Source organism: Pangasianodon hypophthalmus, chromosome 12 (assembly GCF_027358585.1).
Source record: "Pangasianodon hypophthalmus isolate fPanHyp1 chromosome 12, fPanHyp1.pri, whole genome shotgun sequence".
NCBI lineage: Eukaryota > Metazoa > Chordata > Actinopteri > Siluriformes > Pangasiidae > Pangasianodon > Pangasianodon hypophthalmus.
In genome coordinates this window covers 4,213,491-4,240,852 of record NC_069721.1, presented here as the reverse complement: position 1 = coordinate 4,240,852, position 27,362 = coordinate 4,213,491, and the positions used below count along the sequence as shown (strand labels likewise).

Sequence of the window (27,362 nt, the reverse complement as noted above, 5' to 3'; positions counted from 1 at the left end):
GTTTGTGAGCTGTACACTCACCCACAAATCATCAAGTAAGATCACTGCAAATTACACATTCTCCAATCCAGGTAGATGACCGAGTGACCAAGCTTTTTTCTGAGACCCTTTCTGCACAAGTCCTTCCTATGTGGTCGACTAGGTAGAATATAATAACCTACTGCTATTACTACATCCCACCATGGTGGTGGTCACCATTAGCATTAGTGCTAAATTGCATGTTTTGGGAGCTGCAATGGAGAAGAACCAGATGACCCTTTCAGGTCCTGGTGCTCCTCTGCAAAGAGCTAGAAGGCAAACACAGCAGGCCCCTGGTTCTGTCAGTGACATGCAGGGGTGTAATCTGTCACAGAGCCAGGAACACACACACACACAAACACACACACACAGCCCCACACATACACAGCCCCACACACAAATCACCATAAAGCCAAAAAAAGAGTTAACCAAAGGGCAGTCAGGCGTATTTTGAGGCGGGATTGTGTGCATACACCCAATTTCTGTAGTAATTGTGGATTTACAAGAAAACACGTAGCACTTTGTTCAGGCTAAGATATCTTGATTGCTCATAATTTTCATTACAACTGATCCTTTCTTGGGTAGCCATCATGCTACACAATGTCCAAATGTCATGAGATCGTTTGAGCGGCACGTACTCACACACACACAAAAAAAAAAGGTTAGCTGAAACCAGTCATTAATTAAAAAAAACAGTGTAATGAGTTCTACTGATAATGTTGGGAGGCAGTGAAATTTGTTTCAAATAAAAAAATACTGACTTCATCTAATAGCAAGAACAAAAATAAGGAGAAAATAAAGTCTAACTTTTGGGCATTTTTAAGTCTAGCACTTTGGGTTGCTTGTGCATCTATACATGTGCTACATGTGCTACACTCCTCAACATCCACGTACAGGTGGTGGCAATAAGTGCTGGTACTTTCTTAAAGCAAAGACCAGAAGGTTCTTCTAAGCTAAGTCACCTGGATCAACATAGAGTTCGCCCAGAGGCAGCAGCGCAGCACAGGACCACAATGGGCCTAAATTTAGGCCTGTGAATCCCACACCTCCCCCCGGTAACCCCTGACACCTCCAGGCCGTAGGAGGCTTACCACCAAAACCAGGCTTCGATTAGACCACATGACCTGCCCTCAAGTTCCAGCTTTATGATGGAGGGATCTAGTGGAGCAGCTGGACTGTGTTTAGTGGCCAGTGACCAAGCACTGTGGACATGTGGAGGAAGTGACATCACTAATGATGAGCATGACTTGTCCTGAACCATGTATGGACTGAAACAATTTACTCTATTTTATTTATTTATCTAACCATCCTTATTCTAATTTAATCAATTCCTAATTGCAGTACCATGATAGTGACAACAAGAGGAAAATGAAGAACTAAAATTTTGCATGGTTGAAAAAAAAAAGAGGAAAAAAGAAATCTGAAATCTGAAATCTGTAAATCTGAAAATATTGTTCACAGTGTCATGTTTTTAAATGATACACAATCATGTGTGAGTTTTCAGTATTCAGTAATGCAGATATTCATTTAATAATTTTATTCAGCATTTAGTCATAATATTTAGTAATTTTGGGAAAAAATATAGCAGTTATTGAAACATAATGTTTACTTTTACATATAAAATTTTACTTTCACAAGTCATCCATGTGATTGATACTGAATGTCTTTTATTCATGTGGTTGATTTGAAATATTTTTGTTTTCTTGCACACTTCTGCACTTTGAATCAGATTTTAAAATATTACATATACACTCCTCAGGGACTCACTGGCTATTTACAGTTCTTGCTTTTCACATAAATTCTACTTGCAACCTCTCGTTAAAAGGAAACTATGTTGTAGGGTTCTACATAGAACCTTTAAGGGTTCCACATATAGGGACAAACCAAAGAACCCTTTAGCATGCTAGGTAGAATTTTTTTTTTCTAAGAATGTACATTAGTAATAAAATTAGTATTAATAAGTGATTGATTGGTAAAGACCAGAACCCAGTAAAGGGCGGCCACTAAACCTTTATGCCTTTAGACACAATGACTTATTTGTATGAGTGGAATTTTCTGCCCTTTAACAATCCTGGAAAGTAAAGTACTGTCAAGAAACATTACTTTCTATTGAAGAAAAACTTGTAGACAGTTAAACAGGAAAAAAGAAAGGAGCTGAAACTCTGTGCGTCTCGAGCACCACAGCTAGCTCCGAAGTCCTTCTGGCTGTCCCGCCTCTTTTCCGTCTCCCACATTCCCTGCTTCCATCATCGACAGCCAACGCAGCGTGCCAGCTACATCACCGCTGCACCCACATCGCCGTGCTGTGATTGGCTAATGACACGGCAGTGCAGCCAAACAGCTGCTGAGACCCAGACCACCATGTTCCCACCACAATCAAGAAAAACATAAGGGTCAAGCCAAAGCATCCAAATCCCTGCTGCTTTTAGAGGTGCACTGAATGTTTCTCAATGGGAAGAGACAGAAATATCTTTATTTACAGGTCATTATTTACAGAAATTCTGTGAATTATGCCCAAGTTCCAAACCTAATATAAAATTCAGCTGGGCATTTTCCAAGTCACAAAATGTCTCTGAACCACAAATAAAGCTCTAGAGGATCTTATCAGGGAGAAGAGTGCCAGTGTGGATGTCCTGGCACAGAGGGATCCTAACACAGCATGTACAGCAGTAGCAGTGTGTCTCTGTAATCCCAAAGCAGGTCATACAATCATACAATACAGTACATACAATACACACAAGCTCAGTACACAGGTGAGGCCAAACATGCAGATATTCATGAGTGCATTACACAGAGTCTTCCTGCAGACACACACTGAGTTGTAGTCCATCCGAAGACAGTGTCACGTCTTCTCCTACGTTATACACACTTCCTTGTCCATGTAGAGTTGGTGGATGTTTTCCTGGATGCAGTGGATTTATCAGCTGAGAGGACAAGTTGTAGTGTTAAAGTGAACATACAGTATAAGCAAAATAAGAAGACAAAGAAGACATTTACTATAGCTGTGAATTAAAGTACAATTTTCCAGTAAAAAAAGTTTCATTGTCTCCCTTGTATTTTTTATCACACTGTGTATTCTATACAGTAAAGCTGTGCTGTTCTGTAATCTGCAATAATAATAAGTTAATGAGGCAATGCTTTACATCAAAGTTCTCTTAACTGACATTTTTTATTGCATTTGTTAAAATTAACAAACCATTATCGCTGCATTCAGCATTAATTAATAATGTTAACAAAGTAATAACACATTTTAATTATCATTTGTTTAAATATGCAATAAATACATTTGCACTGATTCGTGTTTATTTTTCTCTATGACTAAAAAATGTCCAGATAAATTAGCAAAAAATTGAATTTAAACATGTTGGTCAGGTCAGCTCAGGTCAGATGTAAATATTGGAACGTTTTTAGCATCAATTCTGAATTGTGCCAGTTAACATTGTAAAGTAACGTGTTATTTACTTTGTTAAAGTTATTATTGTTTATCAGTGCTGAAGTTCATGGTATGTTCATGCTAAATAATGTGAGTTATGGGAACCTCAATCAGCCGAAGAGCAATAAACTAATTACACTACAACAAATAGATCACCCGTTACTCACCACAAGACCTCATGAGAATGTATACACAATTACGAGATCTTGTATTATATAGTTTTTATGATGCTGCTAATGGATTTGCTTGCAGCAGTGTTTTATGCATTTTTATTTGAAATAATCTACTGTGTTAAGCTGTGTGTGAAGTTAGAATTGAAAAAAAAAAAAAAAAAGCTTGTTAGCAAGTGCAAAAAAAAGTATGAAAAAAGTTTGGTCAGCGTGACGATTCGGAGTCTGGCAGCAGACGAGTGCCGCTTTCTCCAAGCCAGAAAAAAGGCGCTGTAATATATTGTACAGCATGGAAACAATTACCTCTTGGCAAGAACTCGGCCAAACCAGACTGTCAGACTGTGTGTGTGTGTTTGTGTGTGTGTGTGCGCATGTGTGTGTGGGCATGTGTATGTGTATGTGTGTGTGTGTGTGTGTGTGTGTGTGTTTCACAAAGAAGATTATGTTGTGGTGAGAACTTGTATTATTTATGCACAGTATTACCTTTTCAGCTTTAGTGTATATCATGTAATATGTTTGCTATTAGACTGACTCTTCACCAGTAATATCTGTACTTATTGAAAATGTCCTTACGGGAACTGCGAAGTGCAAAACTGGAGCACGTACTATTATCCACGATAAAAATAGTCCCTAAAATAAACTATATAAACGTTGGAGCTCTAAGGTGTGACAGCAGAAATGTGACACACTGAGCACGGCTCTGCTTTAACGTAACTGTAGGAGCCACTGGCCAACAATCCAATTCTCTACTGCAGCACTCTTTTATAAACACCCACCACCTCGTTAGATTCTAAGCATCTAACAAAAATTCTAACAAATCTCTCTCACACACCCACACACTTTCTAACACTTTCCGAGTGTCTGTCTGCGCATCCAACAGTGTGTTCATTAAATATGTACATTACATTCCAGATTAGTTTTAAGCACAATTTTAATAACGAATTATATAATGCATTAAAAAAATAATATTTTACAGTTTTTTTTTTAAATGAGGTTTGAAAAGTGGAAGGTGATTACATTAAATAATTTAAATGAGAAAAATACAGAAAGATTTTAAGCAAGACTTTATGATGTTCTTATATATTGAGATGAAACACTTCGAGAAAGGCTGTTCCAGGAAAATAATTAACGACGGGGTGGAGTGATGCAGCTATACACAACGTCGAGTTACTCTTACCATCCCAATGTTCATTATTTTTCAAAAATAGCATGTTCTGAAGTGTTTTATTCCTCTTATAGCACAGCAAGTTGACATGCGATTACATCTTTTTATTAATTTAAGAATGACATATACTTTTTTGCCTAGTTATAGTTATATTTAATGTTGTAGAACGTCTGTAAAACAAGTTAGTCTCTGTTATCACTCTAAACGGACGTTCCTTCACCAGCCTCTCTTTTAGAAGTGGAAAAAAAAAAAAAAAAAAAAAAAAAACCAGCTTGTCATGTTACGTAGAACCTGGAAAGTCCTCTGTCCTGAAGATTCTCCCAGGAAACTTACAAAGCAGTGTCAATGATTATACTGTTTTCTTTGTTAAATAATGATTTTTTTTTAAATCTGTTTATTATTACCCTACAAGTCCCTGTGTACGAGCTGTTACTACTGAAATGATAATTTATTATGAACGCACATTAATATAAACCTGTGATCTGCAGACAGCACTACTGTCAAAGCTGCTGTTTTAGAAAATTAATCAAAATTTTTTGACCAATTAGGTTGAAACATTCATCAGTGCAGTGGTATAATTCAGTTTATTGCAGTGTTAGATGCTCTACCTCAGTGACGAGTCACAAGCTCAAAATAAGTCATGAGATCATAAGACCTTCAGCGCAGGAGGTAAACAAATAAAGAAGAAAAGCGTGAGTGTTTGAATTTAGAAAGCCACCAGTGCAACATCCACAATCACAAACAGTCAAAAAGCAAACAGAATTACACAAAAGCCCTTCACCATGGCATAGAGGCAATCACACACCTTTTAGCTTGTTACGCTCGGGTCAGAATGACCAGATATTCAGATAAAATCTAAATAAGATTCAAGTCTTTTTTTAAACCCAAACTGAATGATTAAAGATCACCAGAGCTTTTTATTTAAGCTCTCTCAAGCACAAGTTTCTTTTATACACTCACACACACTTGTCTCTGTGATTTTTCAGGACATAGGATTATATGTATGTAATGTGTATAGTGTAACTACCTATATATACTAAGAATTTTCTACACCTCTTAACTCTACACGTTTAACCCTAACCTAAACCTCAGTAACCACAAACGAGTGGATTTACTCTTCTGTTTTGATCAAAGAAGCACAACGCTGTTATAAAACACTTTACCCCCTCAGGCCCATCTTACTGTTACTGACACCGTAGGTTCTACCGGGTTTGTCTGGGATTTCTACATAGTCAGGATATTTTGGTAGAGCCAAATCATGAAAACACACACACACACACAGAGAGAGAGAGAGAGAGAGAGAGAGATAGCCAAATCATGAAAACACACACAGAGAGAGAGAGAGAGAGAGAGAGAGAAAGCCAAATCATGAAAACACACACACACAGAGAGAGAGAGAGAGAGAGAGAGAGAGAAAGCCAAATCATGAAAACACACACAGAGAGAGAGAGAGAGAGAGAGAGAGAGAGAGAGAGAGAAAGCCAAATCATGAAAACACAGAGAGAGAGAGAGAGAGAGAGAGAGAGAGAGAAAGCCAAATCACGAAAACACAGAGAGAGAGAGAGAGAGAGAGAGAGAGAGAAAGCCAAATCATGAAAACAAACTCAGAGAGAGAGAGAGAGAGAGAGAGAGAGAAAGAGAAAGAGAGAGAGAAAGCCAAATCATGAAAATGCGCGCACACACACACACACACACACACACACAGAAAGAGAGAGAGAGAGAGAGGGAGAGAGAGAGAAAGAGAAAGAGATATAGCCAAATCATGAAAATTCACACACACACACACACACACACAGAGAGAGCAGGAGAGATAGATAGAGAGAGAGAGAGAGAGAGAGAGAGAGAGAGAGAGGCAGAAATTGAAAATTTCACATCACTTCTTTACTGCATCATTTCTTAAAATGCCAATTTAAAAGTGATTTAAAAACATTGTACATTGTACAAGTCTTAACACCAAACGTGTTCCAAAACACCACAGTGAAAAAAAAGAATTTATTCGTTTAAATCTAGCCCGATGCTAAACCGATTCATTTCTACAGCATTCGGATTTACACAGTTCTACTGAACGTAGCAGATTTTTCTTTCATTTTGATATTCAGTGCTTCAGTAAGTGTCACTAGGCAAAGCTGCCAAAACTAGTCTGTAACGATGGTGTTCCACATCCCTCCACTCTCCAGTCACTTACAGCCGAGAAGTTTAAAATACAAAATACAACATATTGTAGGTGAGAAGAAGTGGAATAGATGGAGAGTCCATACAAATGTAGAAGGGAAAAAAGTTCCGAAAATAAACCACAAAATTACAGCAGCCGCAGGGTGACTTATTTAAACCTTGTAAAAATAAAGTTCACTAACGCATAAATATCCCTTTCAGCATTTTTTTCCACTTTTACCAAAAACCATGTGTCAACGTTGAGACTGGAAAGCCATGTAGCGTACGCACTGGTACCTGTGCTAATGTACCTAATGGAAGAAAGCTATATTCAAAACAAAACAAAATAATGAACTGTTCATGAAGCCGCTCTTCATGTAGAACTAAAACAGTAAATCATATGGAGAAACTGAAAGAGTGCTCTATAAACAAAAAAAACTACTGTAAAATAAGACCTGAGAGAAAAAAAAAAACAACTGTTCGTTTCAAATCGTAAAAATATTAAACATGCTGCTGTTAGAAATCAGAAAATCAGATCTGGAAAATGTACAACACAGTGCAACACACACACACACACACACACACACACATTACAAACATCCAATATGGCTGTTTATACCGCAGCACTGCTGAATTCTTGAATCTGATTAATCCGAAGATGTTGATTAATTTTCTACAACAACAGCTCTGACAGTCGTTCTAATACGTTATCGTTTCTATGGTAACAGCTTGCACAGGGACTTGCATGGTGGACGGTAATCAGTGGCATGGTGAAGTTTTCTGTTAGGAGACATTTACTTAGCATGTGTGGAAGGAGTCTCCAGTGTCAGTGTTTTGTAATAGTAAGCTGGAAGTTCCGTCACAGGAAAGTCTTTCAGGACAGTGGGCTTTGTGGTTTCTTAGTAACAAGAAAAACGGGGTGTATTATTCTTATTAAATTATTAACTAAAAAGAGAAAAAAAGAGAGGCAGGTAAGGGAACGACTGTTTATAGCTGCTATAACGTACATTTTGCAGATCTTCCACAACATTAAGTGTAACTATAAATGGATAAACATACAGTGTGGCATTCTTTAATCAGTAAAAATTGTCAGTGTTGGCAGATTGCTGTGAAAACAAGAGAAAATGTATCTAAACGCATGAAAGAGGAAACGCTGAGGAGTCCACAGGAGACATTAGGAGAAGCAGAACGTAGGGAGAACCCGCCATTTTCTTGCTTGATTCCACCAGAACATGGCAATGCTGCTGTTGAATTCATTCATCGTGAAAAAAGAAAATCAAAAAGCCGAAAGTGATGTGTAAAGCCATCTACTGCTACCAGGAGACTAGAGGAAGGAACCAGCGGGAGAACAGGCCTCCTGGAGGCTCCTCAGAGGGCATAATGAAATGCTCTAGGTGTTTCTGACACACACACAGCCTGTGTAATGTCTTTACACTCACACACTGCTTGACCTTCAGAGCCCTCCGACCCAGCGGGCTTGTTAGACCTGTCCTTTTAGAGTCACCTGCAAAACAAAGTGGGTGCCGCGGAGCCGGACGATAAGCCACTCAGCACGGGCGAAAAGTGTGACGTATGACTTTTTCCTTTATAATAAGCACCTCGCTCTCTGTCTCTATCTCTCTCTCTCTCTCTCTCTCTCTCTCTCTCTCTCGTGCTTTCTCATGACCAACGTTGGTGAGTCAGAGTTCCTAGTGCAGAAGGAAACCTCCATATGGAAAGAGAAAAGGTTATTTTCTCATGCAATAATATGCCATTGGCAATAAAAAATTAAATGCTCACCTCTGGACTAAATACTACCTTATAGCAACATAAACAGTACATTAGAGCTAAATATTATGTAGTATGTTTAATAAACGGCATCTACAGACAGCTGGCTGACTCACGTAAATGGCCAGAATATGTCCTGTGCTAGCTGTGTGCAAATACGCTAACATGCTAGCTGTGTGCAAATACATTAACCTGTGCTAGCTGTGTGCAAATACGCTAACATGCTAGCTGTGTGCAAATACGCTAACGTGCTAGCTGTGTGCAAATACGCAAACATGCTAGCTGTGTGCAAATACGCTAACGTGCTAGCTGCGTGCAAATACATTAACCTGTGCTAGCTGTGTGCAAATACGCTAACAAGACAGTTAAGTTTGCAACACTGCCATTACTTTTGCTAAATCAACTCCATCCTTCACTAAGATGCTGTGAAATTTTCACCTTCAACATTCTGAAGTTGAGATGTGGAATCTGATAGTGTGTGCCAGTACACAACACACACACACACACACACTCACTGTGTGGTGGCAGACGGCCTACTGTAGCGAGTCTACACACTTACACAGCATGCTTCTTAGCGCTTAGCACTCACTGCAGCAAATAAAAGCTCAAAGTTTTTAGATGGTATAATAATTAATGATTAGCAATAATAATTATTTTTATTATCCGCTATATTCCATGTAGTTCAGTTAGGATGAAATAATTCCATATATTCCATATATTCCATTCAGGATGAAATAAAAAAAAACAGGCGGCCCATCTGAAATTTAAAATAGCCTTATAGTTTTGAAATAAATAGTACCTCATTACTGCCTCTCAGCTCCAGGGTTCCCGGGTTGATCGTGAGCTCGGGTTCCTGTCTGTGTGGAGTTTCACATGTTCTCCACATGGTTGTTGGATTTCCTCTGGATTCTCCACCCTAAATGGGACGCCAGGCCATCACACACACATTTATTCACACCCAGGGACCATTTTTTCAACTTTCGTGTATATCATGTAACACACACACATTTATTCACACCCAGGGACAACTTAGTGGCATCGGTCCACCTATCAGCATGTCTTTGGGAAGTGGGAGGAAACCGGAGAACCCGGAGGAAACCCACACTGACCTGCATGAGGAGAACATCACTGTACACTGTTTCACACATCATATCACGCCTCCTAGTGCTAAGCCCTCAGTCGCTCCACAGCCACTGTAGCCAGTGGAATAATTACTAATGATTAATAATAATGATTAGAATCACTCTTTGCTGTTTGCTGTGTTGCTGTTATTATGGTCCTCTTCAGGTTCTCACACAAGACTCTCTCTCTGTACTTTACAGAATATTCATTCATTCATCATGATAGACACGTGCACAGCTCAGTTATCATACAGCTGCTCTTTTTTGCTTACTTATTGTTTAGTTTTTATCCTACTGTCTGTGGAACATATGAGTATGAATATGATTATGACTATGAGTATGATTATGACTATGAGTATGATTATGAATATGAATATGAATATGATTATGACTATGAGTATGATTATGAATATGAATATGATTATGATTATGATTATGAGTATGAGTATGATAATTAGTATGATTGTGATTATAAGTATGAGTACGATTATGAGTATGAGTATGATTATGAGTATGAATATGAGTATGAGTATGAGTATGATTATGAATATGAGTATGAATATGAATATCAGTATGAGTATGAGTATGATTCTGATTATGAATATGAGGATGATTATGAGTATGAATATGAGTATGAGTATGATTGTGATTATGATTACGAGTATGACTATGAGTATGATTATGAGTATGAATATGAGTATGAGTATGATTGTGATTATGATTATGAGTATGTGTATGATTATGAGTATGATTGTGATTATGAATATGATTATGAGTATGATTGTCAGTATGAATGTGAGTATGAGTATGATTATGAGTATGATTATGAGTATGATTATGAGTATGATTATGAATATGAATATGAATATGAATATGAATATGAGTATGATTATGAGTATTCTGACTGTGTTTGATCTGATGTGCTGCACTAGGACCAAATATTAAAATAAATTCCTAATAAATTTTTCATGTATATCAAGAACATAGTGATTCCTGATAATATACTAGATACTAGAAAGAATTCAAGTTTAAGAGACAAGATGTTAGGACAAGTGTAAAGGGAAGCATTAATGAGACGTCCTGGCAACCCTCTCAGTATATTAGTTACGGCTGCAAATGACTGGGGAGACTGAGACAAGGAGCCAATCTGGCAACCTTCATAAAAGCAAACGGCACAATATTAGGACATGTGATTGCTTTTCTACATGAGAAAGAAGAGAGATTCATCACATCATATTACTCTGTTTTGTGTGTGTGTGTGTGTGTGTGTCTCCTTCTAATTAAACAGCTCCGTTCTGCTTAACGCTGAGGGAGAACTCTAGCCGGAAAGGAAATTTGACTAAAGTAACGAGGGCCCCCCTTTTTCTGACATCCACATTTTCGCAGACACCTAATTTTTGACAATTATGACTCACCTGAAAAAAAAAATCCCAAAGTGCCAAGAATGTGAATGAAATTGAGCTCATTGGGTAATTTAAACCAGACGTTGTGCGTTGTGTCGGCTCAGGCTACGCTCCAGCCCTCGTGCAGAATACGAGCGAACAAAAGACTATATTAACTTTTCCAGCACTGAATATTAATCAGCGCTTAATAAAAGGAAAACACAGCATTCGCCACTCTAACTATTAATCAGAGGGGCATTAGCTATATATTTCTTATTGTGACGCTTTTATCAGATAGATTAAGCATTAGACACACACTTGCACCCCTGCATGCAGTAGTCTGAAAGGTAAAGCTAGGAGGGGAAAAAAACTTGTGAAATAAAGCAAAGAGGAGCTTGTGTTAGACTTCATGCTTCACTCTGAGCAGTTTTACAGGATTTGGACTGATAAGGATTACCACAAATGATTACCACAAATATCCCATGTTCATTTATCAGCTCTATTTAGCAGGACAGAAAGGTGGAAACTTTTCTGCATTGATTTATTTTTGTGCTCTTGCAGTTACTGAACAGATTCAGAGGAATTCTAACAGGCCAGAGTGATTCCTTTAAATAGAGCTGTAAGAAATGCTAGTAGCTAAAATCAACCACTATTATAAATTTGCACCCATGAATTATTGTGTGTATTAATGACTCTTTTTATTATAATCTCTGATTTGTTTCTTTACACTGAGCAGTGTAGCTGTAACAGCAATAACGTTTAACCCTGGACGAGGATTCTGGCGCATCATCTTCACATCGTCTTCCTTGAAATAATCAGATGCAGTGTTTATTTTTGAAAATGTATGCAGTAATGTAGTGTTACGTGTTTGAGTGTGTAGCGAGGAGGGAAAGTGTGTGACACTTCAGCATCTGTCTGCATCTATCCCCGGATTGTTTCACACACAAGGATGAAAATGACAGAAATAAGAAAACACAAAAGAAGAAATTCTTACAAAAGCTACAGATAAAATTTCAGTATTACATTATATTACACATATTCATACTTCAGAAATCCTTTACACACACACACACACACACATCATTGCATTATTTTTTGTGTTTTCCATGCTTCCATCATAAATGTCTGATATTTTTTATATTTTTGAATATTTGATTTTTATTGAATTTTATTTTGTGTGCTGATCAATATTATTTATTATTTATTATTATTTATATTAGTTATCAATTAACAACAGATACCACTTTTATTCTTTTCTGATAAAAAATACTGATACTGAAAGCTTGAGTATCAGCTGATATTGATACCCATTGATTTTGTTTTCTATAAAAAATAGTAAGCATTAAAATGATATTTTAAAAAATATTTTTATTGAAATACTTCACTTAAAAATACAGGAAAAAATATATAGCTAAAAGCCATAGATTTTTTTTTATTCAGTTAAACTCTTTCACTTACATGGCAAATGTAATAAAGAAAATAAGGTATAAATATAATAAAATCAATCCTAACAAAAAATATAATCACGTCTCTTAGATGAAAATATTTCCAGTTCCAAAAAATCCTTTTCTAATACAATTCCAATATTTTCCATTTAGTACAGGATCAGATTAAACTTGCTCTTTTTTTCTCTGTTATCTGATCCAGCATTTTGTGATCCTGCATATCAGATCAGTTTCATCTCTAATGATGAAGATTTTCCCAACAGGAGAATTAATTACCGCTAATATTACGGTTATGATTTTACACTTAGAGAATAAAGTCCATTTCTTTAAGCTCTCTGAAAGCTGAAAGGACTCAGTCTACTGTTTCCAGAGAACTGATGATATACAGGTCATTTTGTATTTATTTACTATTTCTTAAGTACTTACCTAGTTCTTAAATATTACATAAATTTAAAAAAAAAAAAAAACTTTGCGTGCTAGACTCCATGTTAGCCAGTGAGATGTCAGTGTTTATGATAGCCTTTAATCAGAAACAGGTTTATTTTGAGAAATGGTAATTTAATGCAAACTTCAGTAAGTTTGGCTGCTGAGGACTTTTGATGTGAGATGTTTGTGATATGCGTTTCGGAGCAGTGAGACACGAGGTCTCGGAGGATTGCCCTTTTAGGAAAAACAGAGTTATTTTACAGTTATGTTTCAGTTTAGGGAGAAAATGTTTTGAGTGTGAAACAGCGTTGGTTCTGTTCGGAAATAGAGTGACATTCATTGGGGTTTGTTTGTTCTGTCACTGATACTGACGCGTTCGCTAATGCGTCGTGTTTGGAAAGACTCAGGCTGGAGATTTGCTTTATAAGAAACTCAAACGTGGCTGCGTGATGAGTTTAATATGCGACACAATGCTGCCTGCTGTCCAGAGACGGCTGTTAGAGCGGTGCAGCTGTTCCACACAAACACTACAGATACCACTTCATTTTTTCAATACTAATACTGAAACCTTCAGTATAAGCCAATATTAATATTCATTTAGTATTTTTTTCTTTAAAAGTACTAAGCTTTGAAATTATTCTTTTACTGAAGCACATAAAAAAAATACAGGGAAGAAATACATAGCTGAAAACATGACACACAAAACTGCAGCTTTCTGTATTTAGTTAAACTCACACAAAAATCATTTATAATAAATATAATAAAGAAGAAAGTATAAATACAATAAAAAACAATCCCCAAAAAATGTTTGTATGCAAACATTTCCAGGTCCAAAAAAAAAAAAAAAATGTTTTCTAAATTAGCTTCCAGTCTTTTCTATTGGTTACAGGATCCCATTGAATTCTTTCTTTTTTTTTATCCAATTGGATATCCAATCCACTTTTATTTATTTATTTATTTATTTATTTTGCTGGATATCATGTTAGTGTCATCTGTAATAACCACTTTGACTGCACTGCACAGCCTGCATGCATAAACATAAAGACATTTGCATGGTTTTGTATGTAAGCATGTGTGTGTATAATTATTAGAAAACAGAGTCACTCCCTTAATGAAAAGTACTAATATACACACATAGTATAGTTATAAAGTTAGTGCTCTCAATAAGCTTGTGCAAACACACACACACACACACACACACACACAGAGAGAGAGAGAGAGAGAGAGAGAGAGAGAATCAAGGTGCTTTATTAGTATTAGAGGATTAAACACAAGGCCATAGTTTTTGACTAGCAGACCCACAGATGGTTATGGAAGATGGGGCTGACCAGGTTAGTTGTAAAATTTAAACTATTTGAACCCAGTCTCTCATGCAACATACACTCACACATTCATTTCACTTTCACTTACCTTAACGTACTGCTGCTCACGGCGCTTCATCACTGTTGGCCTTTTCTCTATATCACTGTATAGTGTAATGATTTATACGCACACTCTCCAGGCTAACTCAGATGGGGATGGGTTCCTTCTCAGTCTGGTTTCTCTCAACCTTTCTTTCCCAACATGTTTCCTCGCCACTGTCGCCTCTGGCTTGCTCATTAGGGGATTGCTCCTCCAGATTTCTCGAAAGCTGCTTTGTGACTATGTCCATTGTTAAAAGTGCTAAACAAATAAAATTGCAATTGAAATAGAATTCTTCTGCACTGTTTCAAACTCCTGCCTCTTAACTGTAGTAATCAGTCACTGGAATCAATTACATTTGGTAATGTCTAAAAGATGCTCCGTGACTAAAATGCATTCAGCCTGTGTGTGAAATCACTCACTGTTTTCCATCCCAGTGACGTGATTCTGATCATCTTTCCTTTGTAAATATAGCACGAATATCACCGCACCTCTATTAATGTTATTTATAGTTACTCTGGGCTGGAGAGACAGTGACGGAGAGATGATGAGTCAGTGGTGGTGTGTGTTTGTACAGACACTCACATCTCTGCATGCATACCCATGAGACTGCATACACACTAATAAACCAGTTTACTGAAAGCAATGTAGTTATTGTAGTTCAGATCATATTAACAGGTGGAGAAAGTGTTAAGTGTGATGTATGCTCTAGCATATCATGATCTTTAATGATCTTTGTGGTGCTGAGATCTTGATAGTTACCAGATTATTCAAGTACTCATGCAAACAGCATACTACCGCATCTTATACGGGATGAAAGATGCTATCAGATTTTATGAAAACAATTAAGAAACCTGGATTTTAGTCCAATAAAAGCTTTTTTTCTAGAGACACTTGTGCATAAATGTCCACAAAACAACATTTTTATTATATTAGTTTTATACCATCTCCTTCTTTAGTTGGATGCAAAGTATATATAAATGTCTCCATGGACAGCCATTACTGACAAACTAACGACTTGTGTACCACTAAAGTCACCTTTTCTACATTCTAAATGTTTACTGTGGAAATCTAGTCATCTGAAATCACTAACATTAGCAAAGAAGTGTTTTAAGCAACTCTGTATACAATGTGTAATAATCATTCATACCATAAAACAAATAAAAATTTAAAAAATAAATAAATAAATAAAACTGTTATTAACTACATTTATACCACAGCACTGTTGAATACTTTCATCTGGTTGGTCAGAAGATGTAAAGCAAATCAGAGGTTTATAGTAATGCGCTGTTTCTATGGTAGCAACTCATTCACACGGACTTGTATGATGGACACTCGACATCATTTTCGACTAATAATAAACAGCTTAAAAAAATGTATAATTATTATTTAACAAACAAAAAGACTTAAGGAAGGAGTCTCCAGTGTGAGCGCTTCGTAACAGTTTTACAGAAGTGTTTATACTTTGCACTTTATCTGTAACATGACGTCTTATTAACTTCATGAGAGAGAAAAAAGAGAAGCTGATGACAGAATGACTGTTTGTAGTTTGTTTTTTAATATAACGTAAGTGTTAAACCAACTCATTTCATGGGCATTCTCTCTAATATATTATATTATAGTATATTATATTATATTATATATGTAACTATAAATGGACCAAAGGTATGATGTGCTGCTCTTTAAAACATGGTTAGTGTTGACATTATATTATATTATATATATTATATTGCTATGCTATAAGAGGAATAAACTTTGAGGTGTGCTGTTATATGAAAATGATTAACCTTCAGGGTGGTAAGAGTAACATCTCTTTACATCAGGCAGCATCACACCGCCCTGTCACTGATTATTTCCCTATAACCAGTGATTTATTCCTTATGTATACCTACTATCCGGTATGAATGATGACGCATGTTTAAGATAAGTCCAGCTACTTTGGCTTAGCGCTAGGGATTTCCAGTTGACCAGGGTGACTGCAATGATTTAAAGTTGAGTTTAATATTGTAAATTTTATACTGTCTGTCTCTCAGCTCCCACTCTCTGCTAAACATGTGTTTGGGAAGATTACCTGGCGTCCCAGCGCTTTGAGTACGATCCATCCAGCAGCAAACCATTCTGGAGTCGAACTGCTCTGTTTTTCTTCAGCTGAGGCCGTTCCTGAAGCGTGCGTGCTTCATTAGCTCTGCTCTGCAGAAGAAAAGAAGGTCAGGCTCAGTGACCTCAACACTTTAATTACAGGCATTGACTGTGATCAGAAGGTAAAAGATGAGAGGCTGGGGTGGATGGCAAGACACCCAAGATTCCTCCTCTTTATCAACCCATATATGTGATATTAAGAAATAGTCTATATAGAGAAACAGGAGTCCACGGTTCTACAGCACCTTAAGGAATAGTTTGGCCAAACTGGAAATGTACACAGTGTTCCCCTTACAGCAAAACACTGTCCCTCAATCAGTCTACACATTTAATATTTGAAGTTTGCTCATCTCCCTCTAACAAGTAATGGAAGAGTAAAGCTAGCATTTCCTCATTGTTTCTAATTTCCTCACTACCATTATTTGTACACAAACAATTCCATAAAATAGCAGAATAAATCAAATCACACTGGAACTTTATTATCATTCAAATCACTTCTAACATATTAAAGATCTGCCTTCTAACTCTGGGCCACACACTCATCTGATATTTGTACAGTGATGATAAACTCTTTGCTGAGAAATGTGATTTGGGTTCAAGATGCCAGCGACTACTGGTTTAGTTATGCAATGTACTTTTGTCTTTGTGTTACAGAGTATCAGAAACCTGCTCCGTGTGTCACTTAGTGTCAGGAAGTCCGTGAACAGAGTGTGATGCTTTAGACACTGCTAAACTGGGAGTTGTAAGCGTTCCTTACTTGTAATATTAAACTACAAAGAACAAATATAATTTGGAGGATGAACCACATTTGGGATGAGGAAAAAATTATTCATGATGTTTAACCTGCTTAAAGGGGTCAAAATGGGGTCGTATCTGTATTTTTTTTTTAATTAATGCGGAAAAGATTTATTTCATATATATATATATATATATATATATATATATATATATATATATATATATATATATATATATAAATTAGACAACATTGTTTTGTTTGTTTTTTCAAAGGAGCTATATCCCCACTAAGTCAAACTCAGGTATTTCTATCCACCAAGATATAAAAATATGCCTACCTACACACACACACACACACACACACACACACACACACACACATACACACATATACACACACACACACACACACACACACACACACAGAAGACGAGCTACCATGTATCCTTAAAGTATATAGTTTACATTGCTAAAAATTGAGATGAACATACAATATGTCTTTAATTAATTATTAATATTATTATTATTTTACATTTGTATTGCTATAAAAATCTAAAGACATGTCATGGTTTTATGGGACCGAACACACGGGTTAGAAATGTGCTGTCTGTGTGTTAACAGTGTCTGTTTCCTATTATTGTGGCTCGGTGCTGCTCCAGCTTTTCTGCGCTTGACTCTGTACAGTACAGTTAACTTCACCCTCTTTCCTTATAGTATCAGTACTCAGGAACTGCAGACTCTCCATTCATCCACAAAAAAAGACATCTTCAATAACACTGATGAGGATGTGACCCTGGCACACACAGGCGTCTCCATTTCCTCTCGATTAGCCTCTGTCTGGGCAGAGAGAACTAATGGCGTGTTTTCTTCACTCCTCAAGGCCGCTCCTCTAACCTATGCAAAATCTCTGAGGTCCTGTTGTGGTTGAGCTGACATATTATTAGTGGAACAAGGTTAGTTATAGGTCTGAAAAGTTGTTTTTCGACCCACTGAGTATTTATCTTCTTGGCCATTTCAGCTGCCGTCGTTTTTCAAGTGAATATGCTTAAAAAAAAAAAAAAAATGATAGCATGGCTAGTAGGGAGCAGTTAGTGTGATTGTGTTAAATTAGGGACTCCCAATACCTATTTTGCTGTCTCTGTTGCTCTAACACACCTGATCACAACTGATAGGCTAATTTACAAACACTTACTGAATCAGCATGGGGGTGTTAGAGCAGGGGAAACGCTAAAACGTGTAGAGCAGGGGTACTCCTGCTGCTGCTCCTGCACCAGCGCTCTGAGCCACAGTGTTACATGGCCACTTATTATATTTATTGTTATCAGTCTTAACATTTGTTAGCAGGTCTTTTCGTTGAGTACAAAGACGTCTTTGCCATATATTAATGAAATGTCTAAATTTCAGTCAGAGTGAATGTTTTTAATACAGCCTTTGGAAGCGTATAAATAACGACTGGTGTGGTCGTATACAATACGTCAAACTTAATGTGGAATAAAAACGATTTATATTTAGGGGCCACATCAAGGCAGCCCAGGATTGACTTAAAATGGACCAATAATAACTTTTTTTACGAGCCCGTTTAAGTAAAGCCTGGCCGGCCCAATAATGCACGTCTGGCCACGTGAGAAGTGCACTGCTGTTTCAGACCCTGGAATTCACATCTAATTAGTGTCCTTACTCAAACTTCAGGTTTACAAAAAGGTTCAAAATGCAAGAATGTGTACATATTCTACCATTCAAACAATTTCCTGATAGCTGTTGAGCACTGCTGAATTCTGATTGGTTAGAAGGCATTGACTCTGGCAGTGGTGCTTCATGTTCTTGCTCTAATACGTATGTTTCTATAGTAACAGCTAATTCACACGGACATGTAGGGTGGACAAACAACATAAACCAAGACTATAATCATTGATATGGTGATGTTTTCTGTAAGGAAGATTTTTATTTATGGAAGGAGTCTCCAGTGTCAGTGCTTTTAACAGTCAGTAAGCTTTCCACCACCTGAGAGTCTTCAGGATAGAGGACGCTTTCTGGTTTCTAACCAACATGAGAAGTTTTTTATCTTATTCATTTTTAGAAAGAGAAAAGAGAGAAATAAGAGAGGCTGTTGAGGACGTTTATAGTCAACATGTTTCATGGATGTTCGACAACATTAAAGGTAATTAAATGTACAGTAACTATAAACTAAAACAATGCACAGCATGTTGTTCTTTAATTAATATAAATATGTAATCGTTGTCAAATTGCTGTAATATAAATAGAATAAAACAACTTTGGGATGTAATGTTAAAGGATAATAATCATACTTCATGTCAGCCTGATACACAAAACCCTATCAATAATTATTTTCCTATAACAGCATGCACCATCATGTTTTCCTTACAGGTAATCCCATAATTTACTGCGAGTGTGTGGCAGCTTGAACACACTCATTTACAAATGCAACCAATATTACATAACTGTACAGAGTGTTGATTCAGAAACTCGGATGACTGTGTAAATAAAGTCTAAATATGTTCTTCTGCAGAACATGTTCAGTGGACATATTTGTTAAGTAACCTTTTCTAGTTTGATAATTACAGATTGGCTTTTTAGCTACCTTGCTGTTGGCCAGTTACTGAATACACACTCTTTATTTTACCAACACTTTACCGTGTCCTTGTAGGTGTTACATTTTTAATGATTTGCGTTAAGTTTTAGCAAAGACCTGTGACTTATTAGAAATAATTCTCACAAGAAATCATCGTTCAAAGTCATCTTTCAAAGGCTTTTGAGATGCACACTATTTTTAAGGTCTGAGCACTCCTTCTTCGCGTGGGGAAATGGAAAAAGGCCTACAGGGCAGGAATGATTGCGGGTTGGACCAGGCCAGTGGCCAAAGCCATTGGATATCATCACTCCTTCATTAAACTGGCATGCACAGGTATCACAGTGGCTCTGCCGAAAAGAAAAGGCCCTTTCATGGGGCAAGGGGAGAGCTAGGGGCTGAGAGACAGACGCGCACAGAGAGAGGGAGAGAGAGAGAGAGAGAGAGAGGTATCTATGGCTTTGTTACAAATCTTAATGAATTGGAGAACTTCATGATCCAGAAATTGCTGTATCACAAAGGTTTATCATACACCACACATTAGATGTGACCTTTTGAATTTGTAAATTAACATTTAGACAAATAACATTCACTACCACTAACATACAACTACCATAAAACCTACACACGTGTGCATCTTGTAAGGGTGTACTCATAATTTATGTTCTGCATAAATGATAAATCTATTAGGCATGTGAGAGGGTCGTGTGTCACCGCGCCCCAAACAGCTCTAAATAAGCCAAAAGGTAAGCAACGTTACAATGATGGACTCCATTGCAGTGTGCGAGAGCGCTATTCTTCCTGTTTTCTTCAAAACTAAAAGTCACATGACGTAAGCATGCTCACGTTAAGTGCAGTGTGAGTGCAGGCCAGCGGAGGAGTGGGGAGGGGGGACAATCATGCTTGGGACAAGGAAAGCGGGCGTAGTGTGAGTGCGCCCTAAAAGACATCCATATCCGCAATAAAAAAAACTGTGACACATTATGGCTAGGGGAGACACAGTGGTGCAGCAGGGAAAGTTGCCGCGTCGCAGCTTCAGGGTCCCAGGTACGATCCTGAGCTCGGGTTACTGTCTGTGTGGAGTTCCGCATGTTCTCCTTGTGACAATATGAGGAAGAAACCTTGAGAGGAACCAGGCTCAAAAAGGAACTCATCCTCATCTGGGTGATAACGGATAGTGCGATTATAAATAAACCTTCTATAACTGTGTACTACATGGTCAAATAGTGCAATTGTGTAACCAAGAAATTCATTACAGTCTGAAAAGAAAATGAAAAGGAAAGAGTAAAGAGCTCCGTCACACATTGAGTCGTAGCCGAATGTTAGCCGTCATGATTTCCGCAGTGACGTGAATTCAGTGGCGGTTGCATGACAAATACGCGCTTTTGATTTTCAGACATTAACAGGCAGTGGGAAAAAATTATCCACACACAAACATCATAATAGCTGGATTATTAAGGAAAGATATAGTCAAGTATAGTGAAGTTCTCCATTTTATTAAGACCAGAGTCTATTTAACATTGTATAATCTTCAAGCACCACAGCACACCCTGGATACCCAACATAAATATAATCCGCTCCTGTGGGTTATGTGTATCTAAACTGACAAAATGACTAAAGGAAATCATTACATTTACAACCATGTGACTTTCTACAGACATTCGTAATATTCTTTGGAATGTACTAATTATAAAATATACAGTTAAAATTTGCAAGCTAAGGAGAAGAACATTGGCCTTGGACCTGTAGCATAGTTTCCTTTTGAAAGTGAAATCTAAAGCAATACCATATTAGATGCCATCATTACTTAGTCCTAAAATCATCATAAAAGCCAATCTACTTCTTACCCACAGCCACATGCTTTGACTCACTCCTTCTTGGAGACGGTGTCAGCACTGTAAATTCTCATTGATATGGAGCTGAACCAAAGCTTATATACTCTATACATATATACTTTTCATCTTTATTTGTCACACTGTGCTCTTTTACCCTGGTTATACTGTATGCTGTAAATATAATGTATTACAGTCAGGTCCATAAGTATTTGGACAGTGACACAATTTTCCTAATTTTGTGATTGAAGTGTAACAAAATATCACATTAACCGTTTTAAGAATTACAGCCATTTTTTTACAGAGTCCCTCCATTTTCACAGGCTCAAAAATAATTGGACAAAATAACAAAATTATAATTATAAAGATTATTTTTAGTACTTGGATGCAAAGCCTTTGCAGTCAATGAAGTCTGAAACCCATGGGCATCACCAAATGCTGAGTTTCCTCCCCTGAGATGCTTTCCCAGGCCTTTTCTGCAACCGCCTTCCATTGTTGCTTGTTTGTGGGTCTTTCTGCCTTCAGTTTTGTCTTCAGGAAATGAAAAGCATGCACAACTGGGCTGGGATCATGTGACTGACTCAGGCATTTAAAAATGGCTGTAATTCTTAAACAGGTAATGCAATAGTTTTGTTAAACCCCTTGAAATAATGCTGAAAGTCTACACTTCAATCATATCTTGATTGCTTCATTTCACATACATTGTGGTGGTGTACAGAGGCATAATTATGAAAACTGTGTCACTGTCCAAATACTTATGGACCTGACTCCTGTCTATATGTTGGCATGGTTTGGTTCCACTTGTCCCCTTAGAGGAAAGAGTCACTGAAAATCAATACAAAGGTCTTGTTAAGACAAAGTTCTGACTGATTACCATTATCTTATGGTAAAATATTTCCATCCTGATGGGCGTGGTCTCTTCCAGGATGACTCCACCCCCCTCCACAGAACACAAGAACTCACTGAATGAAGATGAAGATGATGTCAGCCGTATGCTATGGCTTTCACAGTCACCAGATCTCAACCCAGCTGAAGACCTATTTTGGAGCGGTGGTCTAGACAGCTCTCTCCACCACCATCATCAACAAAACTTGGATCCAGAACTATTTTTCATGGAAAAAAGTAACATACCACTATTAACAAGTTGGTGTAAGTTGGTGTGGCAAAGTATTCCTAAATCAATATATAAGTTTATATGTTGTGTAAAAACTGGTTTACTCGACAACTTTTACTGATTATATGGCCTAAAATCCAGATTTCCAAACTCCATACTGAGTACCCACTGCCTTGCACAGTTTCCAGTTTTACCCAAAGATATCTTCACAAGCAGTTTTTGGCATCCGTTAGAAAATGCATCGATGGTGTAGGTGTGTTTATGCCTGAAAAGATCAATATCGAATGGATCAACATTCAAGTGTCCTTAACACACTGCAAACACACTGCTAATTACCCTGAACTCCACCATGAGCTGCTTCAGGTGTGCTGGGAGTGCAGGGAAGTGAGTCCCGAGGACCGAATTCCTTCCATGACTGATGATGTCATTACTGTTGTTGAACATTTGTGTATGATCTAATATACGCATTTTCATTATACATTGAAGAAGAGGAGACTGCCGGAGACTGTCTGCTGAGTGTCAGTCTACCCCCAAGTAAGAACTTATTCTCAAGCCCATGCAGACCTTTTGAACCTCATGTTTACCTCTTTCTAGCTGCCTGTAAAGGAGCTATACAAGGTCCATCTGGAGAAACAAATTTTAAAAAGTGTGATCTCCAGATGGACCATGTTAAGCCCTAAATGAAGAAGACGGCGTTAGAAATTGAATTACCCGAGACGCCTAAAGGTGAATGACCTCGGCTAACTGTAAAATCATGTCCAAGAAAATGAAAGCATGCGTGCATGAAATAAAGAAATCAAAAAACAAAATGGGAACTAAATGTTTTTATCTGAATTAGGAGGTGTGGTCCTGGTTTTAGGCAAGTAATTTCTGACAACTTTGATGCGGATGTACATCACAACGCTTATATGTTGTATGTTTAAAATATTACAGGTTAATGCAGTATACACTACAGTCAGAGCCTGGATAGGTTTAGCCCATCAGTATGTTATCACAGGAAGCATTAGAAGTGTGCTCTATGGTTACTGGAGCACAATCCAAGGCAACTAAAACGGCTAGGCTAAATCTATCTTAAATTTCTTATTTGCTTTTTAGACCACAATACACTTCAAGAAATTCCATTTCCTTAAAATGCAAACTTGGATGATTGCAGGATAATGTTATACACTGTAATTCATTAGTTGCTTTGGCTTAGCTGATTGCTCGTGCATTGCATCATGTGTATGCACGCTGAGAAGGAGTGATTCATATCTTTCCTAGACGGATGTATAACAGTGTGGAGCTATCATTAGTACTTTTATCTTGGCACTGGCTTTCTTCGCTGCTTATATACTGCACTTAAATTCTTGACCCTGATATATCATTTGAGTCAATTTGACACAATTTATTTTTTCTTTAGGAGTGTACTAATATCATTGCTCCAAAATGAAACCTTGTGTGTTCAGTTCAATTCCTTAATGAACAAGAAAAACTCACTTTTAAAAATCATATTTATATTACAAAAACAATTCCCAGTTTATTTTAGGATACATTCTCTTACTCTGCCTCACACCTGTGCACACAGACGTGCCATCAGGATCACCACCAAACACGGGAAGAGCTTTTGTGGGTCTGGTTATGTAATAGTATTCCTGCTGTTGGTTATATAATGAGAGTTAATCTGATAAATGGCCGCTGTTACGTGATTAAATCACACTCTAAATAAAAGTGCAATATTCATCCACTGTGGCTTATTCTAGACCATGTCAAATAGATGTAAGCTATAAAGTAAGAACAGCCGGAGAGGTGTCTGAAGGCCGATGTGAACTTCCCACTGAGCAGAGTGACGTGTGTAAGTAAACAGTCTAAATTCTCTGATCTGCTGTTACTGGGCAAACAGTCATAAATCACAAATTTCACTTATTTTAAAAGAACCACTAATAACTGAGATCCCTAGATCCTTCGCACCTCAAACTCACATCAGCACACTCCAGTACAATTCTACTCCCTACTACAACAAAACGAGATGAACATTACTATTTCTTCAGAGGATAACAACTGAAAAGTGAGAACTTTCCTCAAGCACGTTGGCGAGATTCGGAGAGGAATGGCGAGCATGAGTTAGAGATTTACCTCTACTGTTTACACTGGGCCTTCACACTGCACCTCCAAGTCCAGATGAGAAGTTTCCCAAGCTCTTTTGCATTTCAGGCCTTGGCCAAGAAGTTATTTTTTCTCCAGTTTGACCAAAGGCTTTCCTAAAAGACCAGGCAGAGGCACCAGTAATAAGGTGCAGTATTAAGCAGGCCATTGACAAGAGCAATGTGTATCTGCATCTAGTATAAATTCAAAATTAGAACCTAGGTTAGACCGAAAAGTAGTGCGGACACTGATCAATTTGAATCTATGACACAGTGTAATCGAAATTAAGTAAAAAATGAAACACAACAGGGTGTGCTGTTATAGGAAAATAATCAACAACAGGGTGGTGCAATGCGGATTTATTATTACCGACCCCATGTTGTTGTTCCCTCACCAGCCTCACTTTTTCTCTCTTGATGTTAATTAAAAAAAACCTCCATCCTGAAGACTTTCCCATGGTGGAAAATGCACTGACTGTTACAAAGCACTGACACTGGAGACTCCTTCCATAAACGATAAATAAACATCTCGTTATAGAAAGCTTCACCATATCAAAGACTATATAACACCACATTTTATAAAATGCGTTTATTATTAGTCTTAGATTGGGTGGACTAACTGCCATACAAGTCCCTGTGAATGAGTTGTTACTATAGAAAACAACACAAGAAGGAGCCTGGATATAAACCTGTTATATAAACCAGTGATCTGAATCACAGCCAGCATTATTGTATATTGAGGTATTGGTATAGAAACTTAATTTGTTAATTAATTTAAAAAAAGTAAGGAGTTCAAATAAAAACACAATAAGCCACTGATTTTTAGGCATCCCTTCCATCATAAAAACTATCCGGTTTACATCTATTAATTACAAAAATATACTTAATATACACAACATGAAACTATATTATCACTTTTTTGACCAGCTGGCATTCATATTCAACGTTCAAAAAAATGATTTCAATCCATTCATCTGTACAGTAACAGAGACATGGTGACACAGCGAGTAGCGTTAGCAGTACAGTCCCTGGTTCCATCATCCTCAGGTGCGGAGTTTTGCAAGTTTTCCTGTCTGTGTGTTTCCTCCACGCTCTCTGGTTTCCTCTCACCTCACAGAAACATGATGCTAGGTGGACTGACGACTCTAAATTACCCCTAAGTGTGAATGAGTGTGACTGTGTGTGTGTGTGTGTGTGTGTGTGCACTGTGCCCTGCAATGGGCTGGTATCCCGTCCAGGGTGTATGCCTACCTCGCACCCGGTGTTCACAGGGGGAATGGATCTGGATCCTCCGCGACCCTGAATAGGAGGAAGGATGATTCCTGAAGATGAATGAATGAATGAATGAATGAATGATATTGTATAATACGTCTGCAGCTTATTTTGGCAGTAAGCAGGATGCACTGTATGCTGGTACTCAGCAGTGTTACACACACTAGTAACAAAACAGCATGAATGATACAGATTTCCAGGTCTAAGAATAAACAGAGGACACTATCGCACTATATTACACATTAATAACAGTAATTAACCCTAATTAAAGTTAAATTAAAGTGCTTGTTTAAAAACCAAGTCAGGAATCTATTAAAACTATTTTATATAAACTTTTAATAAATTATTCACAAGACAGAACATACTAAACTTGTTTACAAGCTCACAGCGATGGCACTCTGCTGCGTCTGCTGCGTGACGTTCCTTCGGTTCCTGAGTTCACCGTGTAAAAGCCGTGTTGTTGTTCCTAATAGACTGAAAAAGCATATATTATGAGATTAGCTGCTGAAAAGGCCGAGCACGATGTTTCCTTAAATGCCATTTTAAAATAAACTAAAGCCTCTCCTTCCTATTAGCAAGGTACTGCTAGTACAAGAACGAATGTGCGGCTGACAAGAGTACTAAGAAGGTCTGTTCTGTTTGCGCTTCAAGTGAATAACTTAAATAAGCACGGTCAGTGTAAATAAACGCAGCATGACAAGGTACAGAGGAATCGAGACTCGCATAGTTGGTTTTCTGTATTTGGAAGTGGGGCCTTAATTAAGGTGGCGGGCCAGATAGGATTACTGACTGATTCCGCATTGCGAGAGCTTGACACTGAGCAAGCAAACAAGGTAACAACATCCAGAAGTGTGCTTTTCTCCCGCTGCCTGAGTGTGTGTGTGTGTGTGTGTGTGTGTGTGTGTGTGTGTTGGGGGGGTGGGGGGGGTAATTAAACTTATCACCACAGACCTGGATATGAGGGACCCTAAAATAAATCAAAAGGAAACAGTCATGCTATGAATGATGTGATCTTCCAGTACAGCTGAGTATCTCGCTCTCTTTCTGAAGATGCCTTCTGGTCATTTTACTGCACAATCTA

The 27,362-nt window shown here is 37.6% G+C and overlaps 2 long non-coding RNA genes across 2 annotated transcripts; both read right to left on the bottom strand.

The window, feature by feature from the left end:
• Positions 1 to 2,469: 2,469 nt before the first annotated feature.
• LOC128319614 (uncharacterized) lies at positions 2,470 to 9,922 on the bottom strand. The gene is made up of 2 exons (XR_008303095.1): positions 9,504 to 9,922; positions 2,470 to 2,942 (listed from the first exon to the last, which is right to left on the bottom strand). It is a non-coding gene; the product is annotated as an uncharacterized LOC128319614 (long non-coding RNA).
• A 6,295-nt stretch (positions 9,923 to 16,217) lies between these two features.
• Positions 16,218 to 27,007, bottom strand: LOC128319579 (uncharacterized). The gene is made up of 3 exons (XR_008303046.1): positions 26,647 to 27,007; positions 26,261 to 26,331; positions 16,218 to 16,669 (listed from the first exon to the last, which is right to left on the bottom strand). It is a non-coding gene; the product is annotated as an uncharacterized LOC128319579 (long non-coding RNA).
• Positions 27,008 to 27,362: the final 355 nt, after the last annotated feature.